Source organism: Triticum aestivum, chromosome 7B, assembly GCF_018294505.1.
Source record: "Triticum aestivum cultivar Chinese Spring chromosome 7B, IWGSC CS RefSeq v2.1, whole genome shotgun sequence".
NCBI lineage: Eukaryota > Viridiplantae > Streptophyta > Magnoliopsida > Poales > Poaceae > Triticum > Triticum aestivum.
Genome location: NC_057813.1, coordinates 244,983,474 through 244,998,297, shown reverse-complemented (window position 1 = coordinate 244,998,297; position 14,824 = coordinate 244,983,474). Strand labels below are relative to the sequence as shown.

General features: G+C 42.9%; 1 long non-coding RNA gene across 1 annotated transcript in view; it reads right to left on the bottom strand.

Moving 5' to 3' along the window:
- Positions 1-9,433: 9,433 nt before the first annotated feature.
- The window catches only part of LOC123156674 (uncharacterized), a gene marked incomplete in the record, with an annotated part of 5,794 nt that continues 403 nt past the window's right edge, over positions 9,434-14,824 (bottom strand). Inside the window, 5 exon segments of the long non-coding RNA XR_006478318.1 lie at positions 9,434-9,971; positions 10,225-12,176; positions 12,909-13,026; positions 13,865-14,209; positions 14,436-14,824. This is a non-coding gene — a long non-coding RNA (uncharacterized lncRNA).

Below are 14,824 nucleotides of genomic sequence, written 5' to 3'. Positions count from 1 at the left end.
CCCATTGATTAGCCGCGTCAATGTGAGACTTTCTCCCTTTTTGTCTTCTCCACACAACCTCCACCATCATGCTCTATTCCACCTGTAGTGCTATATCCATGGCTTGCGCTCATGTATTGCGTGAGGGTTGAAAAAGCTGAAGCGTGTTAAAAAGTATGAACCAATTGCTTGGCTGACACCGGGATGGGCATGAGGAGTACCTTGTGTTAAGAAAAGGGAGCATACAAGACTATATGATTTTGTAGGGATAGCGTTCTTCGGCATTGATATTTTGAAAGACATGATTGCTTGTTGGGATGCCCGAGTATTAAATTCTTTTATGTCAAATGATACACTATTGCTTTGAATCACTCGTGTCTTAATATTCATGCCATGATTAGATTATGTGATCAAGATTATGCTAGGTAGCATTCCACATCAAAAATTATCTTTTTTATCATTTACCTACTCGAGGACGAGCAGGAATTAAGCTTGGGGATACTGATACGTCTCCGTTGTATCTATAATTTTTGATTGTTCCATGCCAATATTCTACAACTCTTACATACTTTTGGCAACTTTTTATACTATTTTTGGGACAAACATATTGATCCAGTGCCCAGTGCCAGTTCCTGTATGTTGCATGTTTTTTTATTTCACAGAAAATCCTTATCAAACGGAGTCCAAATGGGATAAAAGTTGATGGAGATTTTTTTTAGAATATTTATGAATTTTGAGAAGTGGAATCAACGTGAGACAATGCTCGAGGGTCCCACGAGGCAGGGGGCGCGCCCTAGGGGGTGGGCGCGCCCCTGACCCTCATGGACACCCCGTAAGGCGGTTGTTGCCCTTCTTTCGCCGCAAGAAAGCTAATATCCGGAAACAAACCGTTTCAAAGTTTCAATCCAATCGGAGTTACGGATCTCCAGGAATATAAGAAACAGTGAAAGGGCAGAATCAGGAACGCAGAAACAGAGAGAGACCGAGAGACAGATCCAATCTCGGAGGGGCTCTCGCCCCTCCCACGCCATGGAGACCATGGACCAGAGGGGAAACCCTTATCCCATCTAGGGAGAAGGTCAAGGAAGAAGAAGAAGAAGGGGGCTCTCTCCCCCTCTCTCCCGGTGGCGCCAGAACGCCGCCGGGGCCATCATCATCACCGTGATCTACACCAACACCTCCATCATCTTCACCAACATCTCCATCACCTTCCCCCATCTATCTACAGCGATCCACTCTCCCGCAACCCGCTGTACCCTCTACTTGAACATGGTGCTTTATGCTTCATATTATTATCCAATGATGTGTTGCCATCCTATGATGTCTGAGTAGATTTTGGTTGTCCTATCGATAATTGGTGAATTGCTATGATTGGTTTAATTTGCTTGTGGTTATGTTGCTATCCTTTGCTACCCATCATATGAGCACGCGCGTGGATCACATCATAGGGTTAGTTGTATGTTGATAGGACTATGTATTGGAGGGCAAGAGTGACAAAAGCTTCAACCTAGCATAGAAATGGATGCATACGGGATTGAAGGGGGGCCAATATATCTTAATGCTATGGTTCGGTTTTACCTTAATGAACGTTAGTAGTTGCGGATGCTTGCTAATAGTTCCAATCATAAGTGCATAGAATTCCAAGCCAGGGATGACATGCTAGCAGTGGCCTCTCCCACATAAAACTTGCTATCGGTCTAGTAAAGTAGTCAATTGCTTAGGGACAATTTCACAACTCCTACCACCACTTTTCCACACTCGCTATACTAACTTTATTGCGTCTTTATCTAAACAGCCCCTAGTTTTTATTTACGTGCTCTTTATATTCTTGCAAACCTATCCAACAACACCTACAAAGTCCTTCTAGTTTCATACTTGTTTTAGGTAAAGCGAATGTTAAGCGTGCGTAGAGTTGTATTGGTGGTCGATAGAACTTGAGGGAATATTTGTTCTACCTTTAGCTCCTCATTGGGTTCGACACTCTTACTTATCACAAGAGGCTACAATTGATCCCCTATACTTGTGGGTTATCACCGGACTCGATAGCTTAACGGTGACCCGTTATGGTGGAAGCCACGTGTCGGTCACCCTTGATGAAAGCACTTTTATGATGCAGGATTTATCGTCATGGAAGTGGACACTTCCGTGATGATAATTTTGGTAATGTCATGGAACACTTCTATGACAGCACAGGTATGACTATCTTGATTCTGTCATAAAATCATCCTGGATGTACATGCATGACAAAAAACATGACCTAATGTGACAAACACATATCATCACGGAAGTGTATTTTTTTGTAGTGGTTGCTGGTGATGGTTTCACTTGGGGCCAAGAATTTTGAGCTTCACTTGGGGTATGGCGTGGAATACACTTCTCGCCCAGCAGAGCATGGTAGCCACTTCAGAAGGGCACGATATGGAAATTCAACTCCTCGGACTGATAGTTCTCGGGAGTGCCAAAGACCACATAGAGATTGATCTTTCCCTTGCATCGTGCTTCCCTATCGGGGATGATTCCTTTGAATGTAATAGAGCTATGTTGGATGCGAGTTGTATCGAATTGCATTTTTTCCAGCGTACCCTCGTAAATGAGGTTTAAGCTACTGCCACCATCCATTAGTACCTTATGCAGTCGGCATCTGTCCACTATCGGGTCGGGTACCAGAGTGGATGGGCATCGGCTTAGATTGAGCACCGCCTGATCATGATGCTCGAACGTGATCAATGTGTCTAGCCACGTGGCTGGAGGTGTACGTACTGGGGCGTGGGCGAGCTCCTGTAGGGCCTGTTTCTTTGGTTTCCTGATTTATATGTTTGGTAAATCATCAGGACTTCGGCTTCTTCTGGGGATTTTGTTGCATGACTAATAGTGTGCCTATTTTCAAGGAGGGCCTCACCACCCTTAGCAACTTGTTTCAAAACCCAACAGGCTTAAAGGGTGTGGGTTGGATTGGTGGTAATCAGAGTAGAGTGTATAGGGCATGGTTGGTCCAGCAGTCCCTCTAGGGCAGTCTGGAGTCCCATATTTTTTCTTTTTCATGGTGACTCTGCTTGCGTGGGGCGCCTGAAGGGCTCCCCTTGTGCCAGGTCATGCGCCTTTGATCTGTCTAAGCATACTGATTCTTGGGCCAGCCAGGCTTCCTCAATGGTGCAAATTTTTGACATCAACTCTGAGAGCTCGAAGAAGATCTGAACTCGGCGCCGAGTGATAGCATTTAATAGACCCTCGTCATGGCAGTTGTGGCTGAAGGCAGCCAATGCTTCCGCATCGTGGCAGTTGGTTGTTCTGTTCTTGACGAACAGGAGTTGTGACCAAAATTGCCGAACTGCCTCTTCGAATCATTGTTTTACAAACAGTAGGTCGCAAACATCGGGAGGCCCATGTTACTTGGACAATATTTGACGTGGGCGGCGGGTGGAATAAAACATCCTAATCTGACTAGGGAGCGCTCCCAGGCACCCCCGCATCCTTCGCAGGAAGAGTGCACGGAGGAGAAGGTGTGTGGGCTCGGCTTGACATCCGATATGCCAACCTCTCCTAACCGATTGGTTTCACACTTATTCCATGTAGGTGAGTTCAGATCCGAGGTTCCCTTGAGTTGGGCTCTGTTAGCCGAGCTCATAAAAGGAGAATGAAGCTCCAAGCAGGTTTTCTGGTCGTGTTGTGTTGCCTCGCAGGGGGAGCATGATTCAGGACCCGGCGAGCCTTTAGGTGGCCCGTTGGTGAGAGCCGTTGATGCGCCTGTGGTGTTGAGGGAACTCCGATCACCGATTAGCGAGGCCATCGACCCTGGATGATCCAACAGCGAGCTCTCAACGAAAGCACCAATGTCGGTGTCAAAAACGACAGTTCTCGGGTAGGGAGCCGAGTTGTTAGATCGGTTCGATGGGTAACAAGAGAGAACACACACAAAGTTTACCCAGGTTTGGGCCCTCTCTATGGATATGAAACCCTATGTCCTACTCTGGCTTATATTATGAAAGTATCAAAGTACATAGTTGATCTACCTCGAGATCATGAGTTGTGGTCTAAACCCTAGGGATATAATGGATGTAAGAATGGGTGTATGATGGCCTCTACAGACTAAACCATCTGGTTGATATAGGCACTAGGGGTATCTAGGGTTACACATGGTCGGTCGCCATCTAAGAATTTACATGCCAAATCTAATCAGATATGCTTGAAGTACACACCAAGTCTTCGGTCGCTGCACTTCGAAGGCCTCCGGAGTCCTTCCTCCTTCACAGGCTGGTGGTCCGGCCCATACATTAGTCCGTCTGGGCTAGGACCCCCTGGTCCAGGACACCGTCAATTGTGATGGTCGACCAATATCTAAGTTTCGGCCCTTGATTTTCTATCAATGGATTTTAAACTCAAATCTATCAGAGAGGGGTGCTCAATCAATCTTTTCATCATCCCAAGTGCAAGCAGCAAACGAACCACGTTGGTGTGGGGTGGCTATTTATAGCCGCAGCATTCCTAGAAGGAAAATGACCATTAGGACAAGCTGTCTATGGAAAACCGACATGTTTCCAACGGTCGTATTTTGAATGCACCCAACAACCTTACTTGAGGAACAAGTAAAGTCGACTCCTCAGTTCAAAACATTTCTCTCGCAGCTAGATGATCATCGTCTCTGGCTGACAAGTAAATGTGTAAAACACAAAGAGATTTCTCTCGACTCTCATAGGATAGGTTTCGGTTAAGCATCACAACTGACATAAGTCTCAAAATACTTATGCCCCTATTAATACTCCCTCCACCCCAAAATTTTTGTCTTAGATTTGTCTAAATACGGATGTATCAAGTCATGTTTTAGTATTAGGTACATCCATATCGAGACAAATCTAAGACAAGAATTTTGGGACGAAGGGAGTAGTACCATAGCCCTATGACTCAAGGAAAAAATGAAACGACGAAACAAATGCTACGTCTTCACTTTGTCTTCATTCTTCATGATTGCATTCATTTCTTCTCGGACGCCTCGTGTACCAATTGCTTCATGTCAGCAATCTTTTCAGGGGTCATCTCTGACACGTAATCTTCTCAGAATCAAACTCCTCGAAATCTATTAATCTTCACCGCTTCACAGAAGACTTCCGCTGAAGTTTGTAGCAAACCTCTCGGGAGAATATAGCAATCTTCTTCACACTCCAGGGACTACTTATGTTTATGTGCACTAGCAAACAAATTAGTCCCTCATCGTTTCTGAGAATTAAGAAACAATAAAATGGGTCTAGCTACACCCCCACTCAGCGATTTGATGTTGAGCGGCATAGATCTCTGCTCGTCCCACAATCAACTCAGGCATGTGTTACACAACCTAGGTGGGCTAACAGCTTCACAGGGTTGCTGCTCCGCAGAGCATTCTCAATGCACTCTCATTAATTGGGCGCTCGAGTATGCGAAAATGGCCTGGCTGCATTGCCCTCTCCCTTTCCATCAACATCAACATCGTTGACGCCTCCTTTTCCTCTCTCATGCTCGTGTGTGTGCTCTTGAAGCGGCCTGCTCCTCCGTTGGCCACCCAGCAGTCCATTGTGTGCCTCGTTCACCACCGGGGTTCGGTTGGGGCGGCTTCTATCCTACACAACCCTAGCTATGTGTCACCGCCTCCACCGCCTCTTCCTGCAAGTGGCGCCTCTATCCATTCATGGAACCAACTCCTTCACCTTGCTTCATCTCCCAACCGCCGTGGATTGCTTGCGACTTTGTGAGCTATCGTCCTCCCCGATGCCAAGATAAATGGAAACAATTGTTGCCCGTGTTTTTCTTTGATCTCCGCAAGGTGTGCATCCCCTTCAACAATCTACACATCCTAAAGGCCTAAGGTTTCACACAAAATTACTGTTCTGCGCTGGTGTTGATAGGTCGAATTTGGGACTATATGTGGATTGACTTGTTCCTGGGGCTGGGTATGTAGAGCATGAGTTGAGATTTCATGAAGACAAACCGGTAACAGGCAGATCATCGGTGATTGTTGATGAAGAAGCCCACTCTACATGTTAGTGTTTTTATAGTGCAACTGCCTTTGTTAGGCCTTGCTTAAAGTGGTTCTGTTTATTATACATCTATGATTTGGATTATGGGCCTTTTGCAATTGCTATCTTCCCTAAATATATTTTTTATCTTCTTCCCATTAGTTCACATGGTACATAAGATAAATTCTGGGTTCCATGTATAATACTATAGTTACTATATGCATAATAGTAGTTACTTTGTACTATAAATCTATAGGCCGGGCTGACAACTAATAAAGTTATACTTGTTGAAAATGCTGATAGGAAACAACAGATGGCTACTTAGTTTGGATATCTGTCATTGGAGTCAAAGAAGCTATCACAGACCAGATTCAGCATGTATGCATAAAAGTTCATTTTTTATAAAGTTAACTACAATCGATGTCATATATGCTAATGTGGTTCTGTCCCGAGGCGTGCGAGGAGGACACGACGGTCCTGGCAGCGCTAACAAACCATGCATGGGCGAGGGACGTAGGGTCAGACCTCATAGCGGGAGCTCTAGAGGAATTCCTAAGATTATGGCAAAGAGTATCTACACTTCAGCTCACAAAGGACACGGAGGATGCACTATCCTGGGCTTGGGAGGGGGATGGACGTCTCTCGGCACGCTCGGCTTATGCGGCAATGTTCATGGGACTTGAGGCCTCACCAAGAGCGCCCTTCACGTGGCACTCGCAAGCTCCCTCAAGTGTTGCCTCTTCGCTTGGCTTGCCATCAAGAACCGTTGTTGGACGTCCGATAGAGTGGCACGGCGAGGGCTCCCATATCAAGCTGCATGCCCCCTTTGCGATTAGAAGGAGGAGACCATACAACATCTACTAATCAACTATGTGTTTGCAAGGCAAATATGGCACTGGTTCATGGTGGGTACTGGTTGACAAGGGTTCCATCCCAGGATCGACGAACCCTTGGAGGAGTGGTGCATCAGACAGGATCTGGATCAGGAGCACTAGAGATCCACATGTGCCAAGTGTCTGCTTGGAATGTGGATGATATGGAAACATCAAAATGGCATCGTCTTCAAGGGAGCAACACTGTCCGTGTCTGCCTGCATCAACCAGATAAAAGAGGAGGGCGGACTATGGGTGAAGGCTGGCCTAATCAAGGAGGCGAAGGGCTCACCGTGGATGGTTTGTGAGTAGTTAGCTCGCGTGAGTTTGGTAGTGTTGGGCAAGGCCCAATTGTAAATATTTGTACAGCCGCACACTTTGGGGAGTCTTTCCCCCTCTTCTCCAATGAATGATACACATGCTTGTGCGTATTCGAGAAAAAAATAGTTCGGCTACTATATGTCATTCACAAGGCAGTGGGTGTTTGCCTTTGGCATATCAACATTGACCATGTTGGATAGGTAAATAAGGTGTGTGTGTGTGTGTATACATCTGGGCTATTCTGTTATGCGTAACAGAATATTATTCTGTTACCCTTTTTGAACTGACGGTTTCAGGTGGTTGTACTGATGTTTTCGAAGCGATTGAACTGATGCTTTCAGTTGTGTTTAACAGATCGTCTTCGTTAGTTCAAAAAAAATTATAATTTTTTTGTCGGAATAGGGCATGTAATATATCGTTGGAAAGCTCTTGACAACCATATTTCAAATATATTGAATGTTTTTGCAAAATCATTATGGTTTAAGAGCAGTTTTGAAAAAATTGTTTTTTCAAAACCGAAAACGTGAATCGTATTTTGGACTCAATTTTCAAACGGTTTGTCGGAATTGAGAAAATAAGATGGTGTTAGAAAGCTGGTAAAAATCCGCATCTTCCATATATATATATATATATATATATATATATATATATATTGTTTTTTCTAATTCTATATGATTTAAAAGTAATTTGAAAAACGGTGAAATTCTGGGCTAAATATATTTTCACGATTTTTTGCAAATGGTTTGTCGGATTAACGTAAATGATACGGCGTTGGAAAGATATGGAAAATGCGCAACTTTTTCATATAGAAATGTTTTTATAATTCCTTACGGTTTAAAAACGAATTCGAATACGGTCAAATTTGATTTTGAACGCGATTTTTAAAAAGTTTGTCGAAATATGGCAAATAATATACCGTTGGATAGCTATCGAAAATGCGAAACTTAGCCATATTGAACGTTTTCTCTACTTCGCAACCGTTTAAAAGTAATTTTGAATACGGCATGACGGATCCTGTTGTTTTCTCGTCTGAAAAACAGAGTAGTCGTGCTGATATATGTGTATGTTTGTACTGAGCTATTTTTTGTAGAGTAATTTTGAATGGTTCTAAAAAAGGGTACTTGTACTAATGATTGCATGGGTTTGTACTAAACGTGTTTTCACTAACTAGACTTTGCTTTGTTTTTTCGGTAATATTTTTTTCGTAAGTTTTCAACGGTGTACTGTTTCGTCGCTCCTGTACTTGTATGATTTGTATCATCGAACTAAATGATATTTTATTCAAAAAGAAAATGTGTTTGTTTTATTTCTTTTTTTTTTGAACTCAACATTTTTTGACAACGTTGTTCTGAACTTCTCTCATTTTACGACTTGTACTGAGGTACTTACTAAGCAGGATTTTCATGGGGTTTCTTTATTTGCTTGAATTTTTACAATTTGAATTTCTGTCATTTATTTTATTCCGAACGGACCACCGTTTTTAACTCGTACTGAGGTACTTAATACTCCCGAACTGGGGTGGCTGTCGTTGAACTGAATGACATTTTTTTTCAAAAAGAAAAGTTTTGTGTGTCTTTTTTTAACTCAACATTTTTTTGCAACGGTGCTTTGGACTTCTCTCAATTTACTACTTGAACTTTTTACCATTTGATTTTCCGTGGGTTTCTTTTTGTTTGAGCTTTTTTCCCAACCTCATCTAGGATGTCATGTTGAACTTACAACTTTTTTTAATTATGAACTTACTGTGCTTTTACAATGCCAAAGCTAGCAAATAGTAGGACATTCACCCAACTTTTTTAACCCAAACTAATTATTCTCTTTAATTTGAACTGATCATTCATTTTTTAGAATTCAATCTAATCATGGCTTTTACTTCAAACTGATTTTTAAATTCAAACTGACCATTTTTTTCATTTTGAACTGATCATCGTTTTTAATTTGTACTGATTAATTGTTTTTTATGTAAACCATTTCTTTCATTCTTGCATGCACAACAAACAGTCATGTATACCTTCTTTGAAGAAGTAACAATCATATCATCATAGACAAAAAAAATTCCGCACATATAATACATGTACATGAATGACATATACACCACAACAGCTGCACATATTCATAGATGAATGACATATACACCACACCGACTGCACATTTTCATATTATCCATAGCACCCACCGCAACACAAAAAGCACAGGCCTATTTCCTGCACTGCAAATGTTCAACCACACCCACATGACAATAATAATAATCATCAGAAAATAAAGTGCTTTCACACAAGGGTACAAAAAAAATTCCACTAGTGCAAAGCTTGACCCGGCCAAACACTATTGTTCTCTAACACACATAGGAACTCATAGCAATTGGTCATTTGAACCAAGAGCAATAGAAATAAGAAATGTGTACACGGATACAACTTTGCATCATCAAAATCTAGACTTAGAAGACATTTACATATGATGAGGTTTCTCGATGGAAAAATACGCATATGATGCGCATGTAGCAGCAGACAATCTGGTTTCGGTGTGCATTAAAAAATCTTCACAATAAAACTTCACTGAGAAGACAAAGGCTACATTTACTAAATGTGCAATAGCAATTAACAAAGAATTAATCTGCATGAACAACGACAAGCCTGAAGCTCATCAATACTAGAGCTGTGCATGGATAGGCTCAACGGTGAGTGCACATGGGCGGTGGAAGAACAGGTAGGGCCTCCGGAGATGCCCGGAGCTGGCACGAGGCGCCTCGGCCTTCTTCGACCGATGCTCCGTTGGCTTATGCCAGAGTAGAACTTACTGGCCTTCCAAACTCGTACTGAAGACATGTACCAAAGAATAACATGCATCAGCTATACACTGCCGTGAGGTACCAAAAAACACAATAGTTTGTGCATTTTTGTAACACAATGACATTTTATGGAACTACTACTGTATTTATATGCTCTCATATAGATTAACACAACATCTTGTTTGCTAGAATGAACATAGGAACAGAAGTAGCTAAAATCAGATTTAGATAGGTGAATTATGAAATGCAATTTTTCTGTTTTACGAATAAGCACAAATACCTTCGGGGCACAAATGCCAGCCATCAACAGTAGCTCAAAAGGCTAATTCTTCCTAAAAAGTTCTTCAATTCCTGAAACTAAAAGTGTATTTTCATGTAAACCTGAGCACAAAAAAGAAAAATGGCAGATACATCCAAATTCCTACTTCCGAACTCCCTTTTTGTTTTTGCCACATTTTCATTTTGAACTTGCCGCGGTTTATTTTTTGAACTTGCCTGGCACTAATACAAGAACTTGCCCTATACAACATATTTTGCCCGTACTTGTTCATCAACCAAAACAGACAGTAGGGTGGAGAGAGCATTACCGATAGTAAACAAAATTGTTTTTTGTCTAATTTTTTATTTTTAGTTGTGGCAAATGAATCATACAAAATACTGATAGAAAATCATACTTTTTTCTCATGAAACCAAACTTCTAAACTTGCCTACAATAATTCTTTGACAGTTTTAATTTTGTCTGCACTTTCTAGTTTCCCGAATTCGAACTTACAGAATTTTATACCCCAAACTTCTACAGGTTTATTTAATTTCAAAGGAACAAAAAACGAAGGAGTTTGGACTCAAGAATTATAGAAAGAACAAAACCATATGTGTGAACTTATCTCGAGGCTTTTGCTGAACGGAGGAGATGAGATGACGAAGGAGCAAAACCCGACTCCTTGAATATACAGTAGCTATGCTGTCAATACTTCTTTGAGTTCTTATTTCTGAACCTTCATAGTAGTAATACATGTACTGTGCGATACACAATTCTGTCGTTGAGCAACTGATCTAGGAACAAAAACACTGCTGCAGTGCACACACCAAATCATGATAAAAATAGAGGCAGCAAGAAGCAATCACCAGTATATTGAGATGTCCAACTACATGTACCATCTCAATATAGTATAAAAATGAATCAATAGTAAGAAACAAGGTAGTAACAATCCTAACTCTGCATAGTTTCGGGATTTGTAGAAGTCTGAACATGGTATCATAGTTAATTAGTTACTGTGTAAGGAGGATGTGTTTACACACACCTATAATTCAGAATTGAACTGAACGACCCATTTTTCTTGTACTGAAGCTTGTTTTTAGAATTCATATGAGTGGGTTATTAAACACATGCATCAACATTGAGGAACACTAGAAAAAAGGACGCCGCTATACAAGAACTACAGTGGACAGATCCAGAGGAGAAATCCTCAAGCAAAAATCAAGAGAGGTCGCAATCTCCATGGAAGATGCCAACGAATTTGCCATGGAAGGGCCTCCCGCTCCCCTGCTCTATCTCCTCCCACTCCCTGCACACAGAAACACAGACCAGAGAGAGAGAGAGGATGAGAGGGAGATGACTGAGATGGATCGAGGGCGGACACGGGGTGGCCTGCACGCAGCTCTTCTCACGACCGACAGCAGAGTGTGATGTTGTACTATCAAGGCAAAGTTCCTCGACCCAGCTGCTCCACCCGCAGCCGCTGAGAACAGTCCATGGCGCGGCAGCCGAGGGTGGCACACGGGAGTGAAGCTGCGGCCGTGGCGCGAGTGAGAGGTGAATCTACAGGGTGTGCCGGCAAGCCATCACCGGGAGATGGTAGGGCCTCGCCGCCCATCTCACTTGAGGAGGTGCTCGACCGCCCGGTCTGTGTGTGCGGCGAGGGGGGGAGAGACTTCGATACTAGATGTCAGAAGATGATGGATGACTGACGCAGGTGTACTGAACTCTTTAACTTGTTCCACGACAATCTTTGAACCTCTTACAAGAAAAAATTATATATCATACATCATATTTTATTTTTATATCTTGTTCAATCAGGCACCTGAAAATTTAAACACAACAAAATATCAGCTTTTTGGTTCGCAAACCTCCTGCATATATATTTTGAACTGATGATTTTTCAGTCATTGCACTGTTGTTGATATATAATCGAACCAAGATATCACCGCTACCAAGTCTGCACCACCAAGTACCTGCATGAGTTCAGTTTTTTTAGACCATAGTTCAAGGAAGTAAGGTTGCAAGTTCAAACAGTCAATGGATCAAAAATTGTTTAAACACCAATGTTGGATACGCGTCAGTTTAGAATCAGTCAAAACACAAGTTCAGTATCAACACAACACAAGTTCAGCTATAGTTAACTTGAAATGAACGGAAAGAACAGAAGACCACACCATGTAATTTGGACATTTGGTATAGTCTGAACTCTGACCAGAACTTACTAGAAGAGGGATTATTTTTTCAGCTAGTGGTTCGCAAGCAATTTCAGAAGACCATACATTTTTTAGCTAGTGAAACATGCGACGAAGAACTGAACTCAATAAACAAGATTTTTGGAGATGGAAGAAGGCGTCACACGTCGGGTGAACCTGCAACCCCTACTCCTGCGGACTGACGGCTCCGCTGAAGTCGAGCTGGTGGAGGTGGGGTTCACGAGCAGCGGCTGGGCGTGCCGGAATTTGGCCGCTGCAGGTGATCCACACTGGGGCTCATGGTGGAGAAGACCACACCAAACTTTTTCAATGAACTTCTAGGTTTTTGTGCTTGAACTTACAAACTTTCCAAATAAGTACTTATCTCACTTGTCTTTTTCCTCACAATGGGATCAGAAGTGCACAACATAGAAGCATTAACACAATTATCGAATGTGGAAAACAACAAAAATTTAAAGCTAAACAAATAAATGTGCATACGGAAAAACCTACAACTAACGGCATGATCTCCTCAATGGGCCATGATGCAGGCATCGCCGCCGGCAATACTTGGCACCCCGGAAAACCTGTACTGTTGGATTTGTCGAGAGAGGACTGATAGAACTTGTCCCTGCAGTTTAATGTGACAATGTAGTTCATCTGCTTAAGAGGGAACCAATAACTACTGAAAAAACACTGAACAAACATGGTAAGTATATTTGGAACTTATGTATTTTTTTCTAGTTACCGAGCACAGTATGATTGCAGAATTGTCACAAGCATAAGAACTGATACAAAAAGAGAGCACATATCATATTTCAGGATTTTCTCATTTTAGACAGTCATCAAGTTATATATACATGGTTTCATCATCTTGTAAGCATGTCCTGCCTTATTGTTATGACAAAATGGCTCAAGAATTGTTTGAGCTACACCTACTGACTCCAAATGGTATTGCTAAGCTAGCTAGCACATTCATATTCATATAATAAAGAAGCACAAGAACAACACATTTTGACACTAACCAGTAGGCTATAAAAATAGTCTGTGAGCAGGGAATTTTATATAATATTTCTTTATGTACTGATGGTGAAATACATAGTGGACTTTGTCGTACTTTTTTACAAATTTTTCTTATACTTATTTATTGTTCATCTCCAAACAACTACTCTGAACTCTGAACTTTTTTGGAGCTCTAAATTGGGTGGGGAAACAGCAAACTTTGTTCTCATTCATTGATTTGCAAAAAAACTCCTTTCTTTTCATTTTCCTACGCAATAACACAAGTACCACAATGGTAAGACCAAAGCTACAGAACAATAAATTTTCTTCAGCTAGCCACTACATTGAGCATGCAACATGAACTTGTGATAAGCTAGCACAAAATCATGTAGACAAGAAACGGAATTGTTGAGATTTTTCATGTACATGCATACAGGAAATCTTAAAAAGCACGGCGGTCTACGTACGGCATTAGGCCAGGTGCTGGTCAGAAGTGGCATTTCATTCAGCAGGGTGCAGGCAACCTCTTGGCCCTCATGGCCGACTGGTAGAGATGACAATATCAATCCCCGTGGTGCCCTGGAAGCTCGCCCAGTGGAGGAGCATGAGCATCCACATCCAAGTGGCCGTAGAGCTTAACTCCCCTTTACCAGGAGATGGAGAGCATGAAGCCTATGCCTTGTTTTCTTCTTGTTGTTTATAAGAAAATATGCGACGAGGAGGACAAAGGCCATGGAACGCTGCTGACTCCACCACTGTCGCCTCCCTGTATCCTCCTTGCGCCGGCAACCATTGGGGAGCGAGCGCTGCTGCTGCATGAACCACCAGGAGGAATCAAAGTGAGATTCGAACGCATCAATGCACACATGTAGTACTACACAACAATATGCATCTGTACTGTACATAACAACAAATTAGACAAAAAACAATTTTACGAACACGACCTGACAAGAACAGACGTGAACTGACACATACACACGAACTGATTACAGATTTGCACACGATTTAAGTGTAATTTGTGGGAGATGTGGGGCTGACCTACGGATCCAATCGGCGAATTGACGAACTATCGAACTGACGGACTGTTATTCTCCACACGAACTGACGTGTTCTTGCAGCAGAGGAGTGTAGTGGAGGGGTCACGGACGGCGCGAGGATGGGGGCACCAGCGGCGATGGAGTGCGAGCTCGGCGCGGTGGGAGGGACGACGGTGCGCGAGCTTGGCTCCGTGGGAGGAACGGACGCGTTCTGGGGCGAGTGGGGGCGGCGCGAGAGAGGAGACGGGGTTCAGGGGCGGCGCGTCGCCGGAGATGGGAAGCAGGGCCGTGGCGCATCGCCGAAGGTGGGAGGCCGTGGCGCCTCGTCGGAGGTGGGAGCTGGGGCGCGTCGCCCGGCGCCGGAGGTGGGAGAAGGGGGCGTGGTGGGTC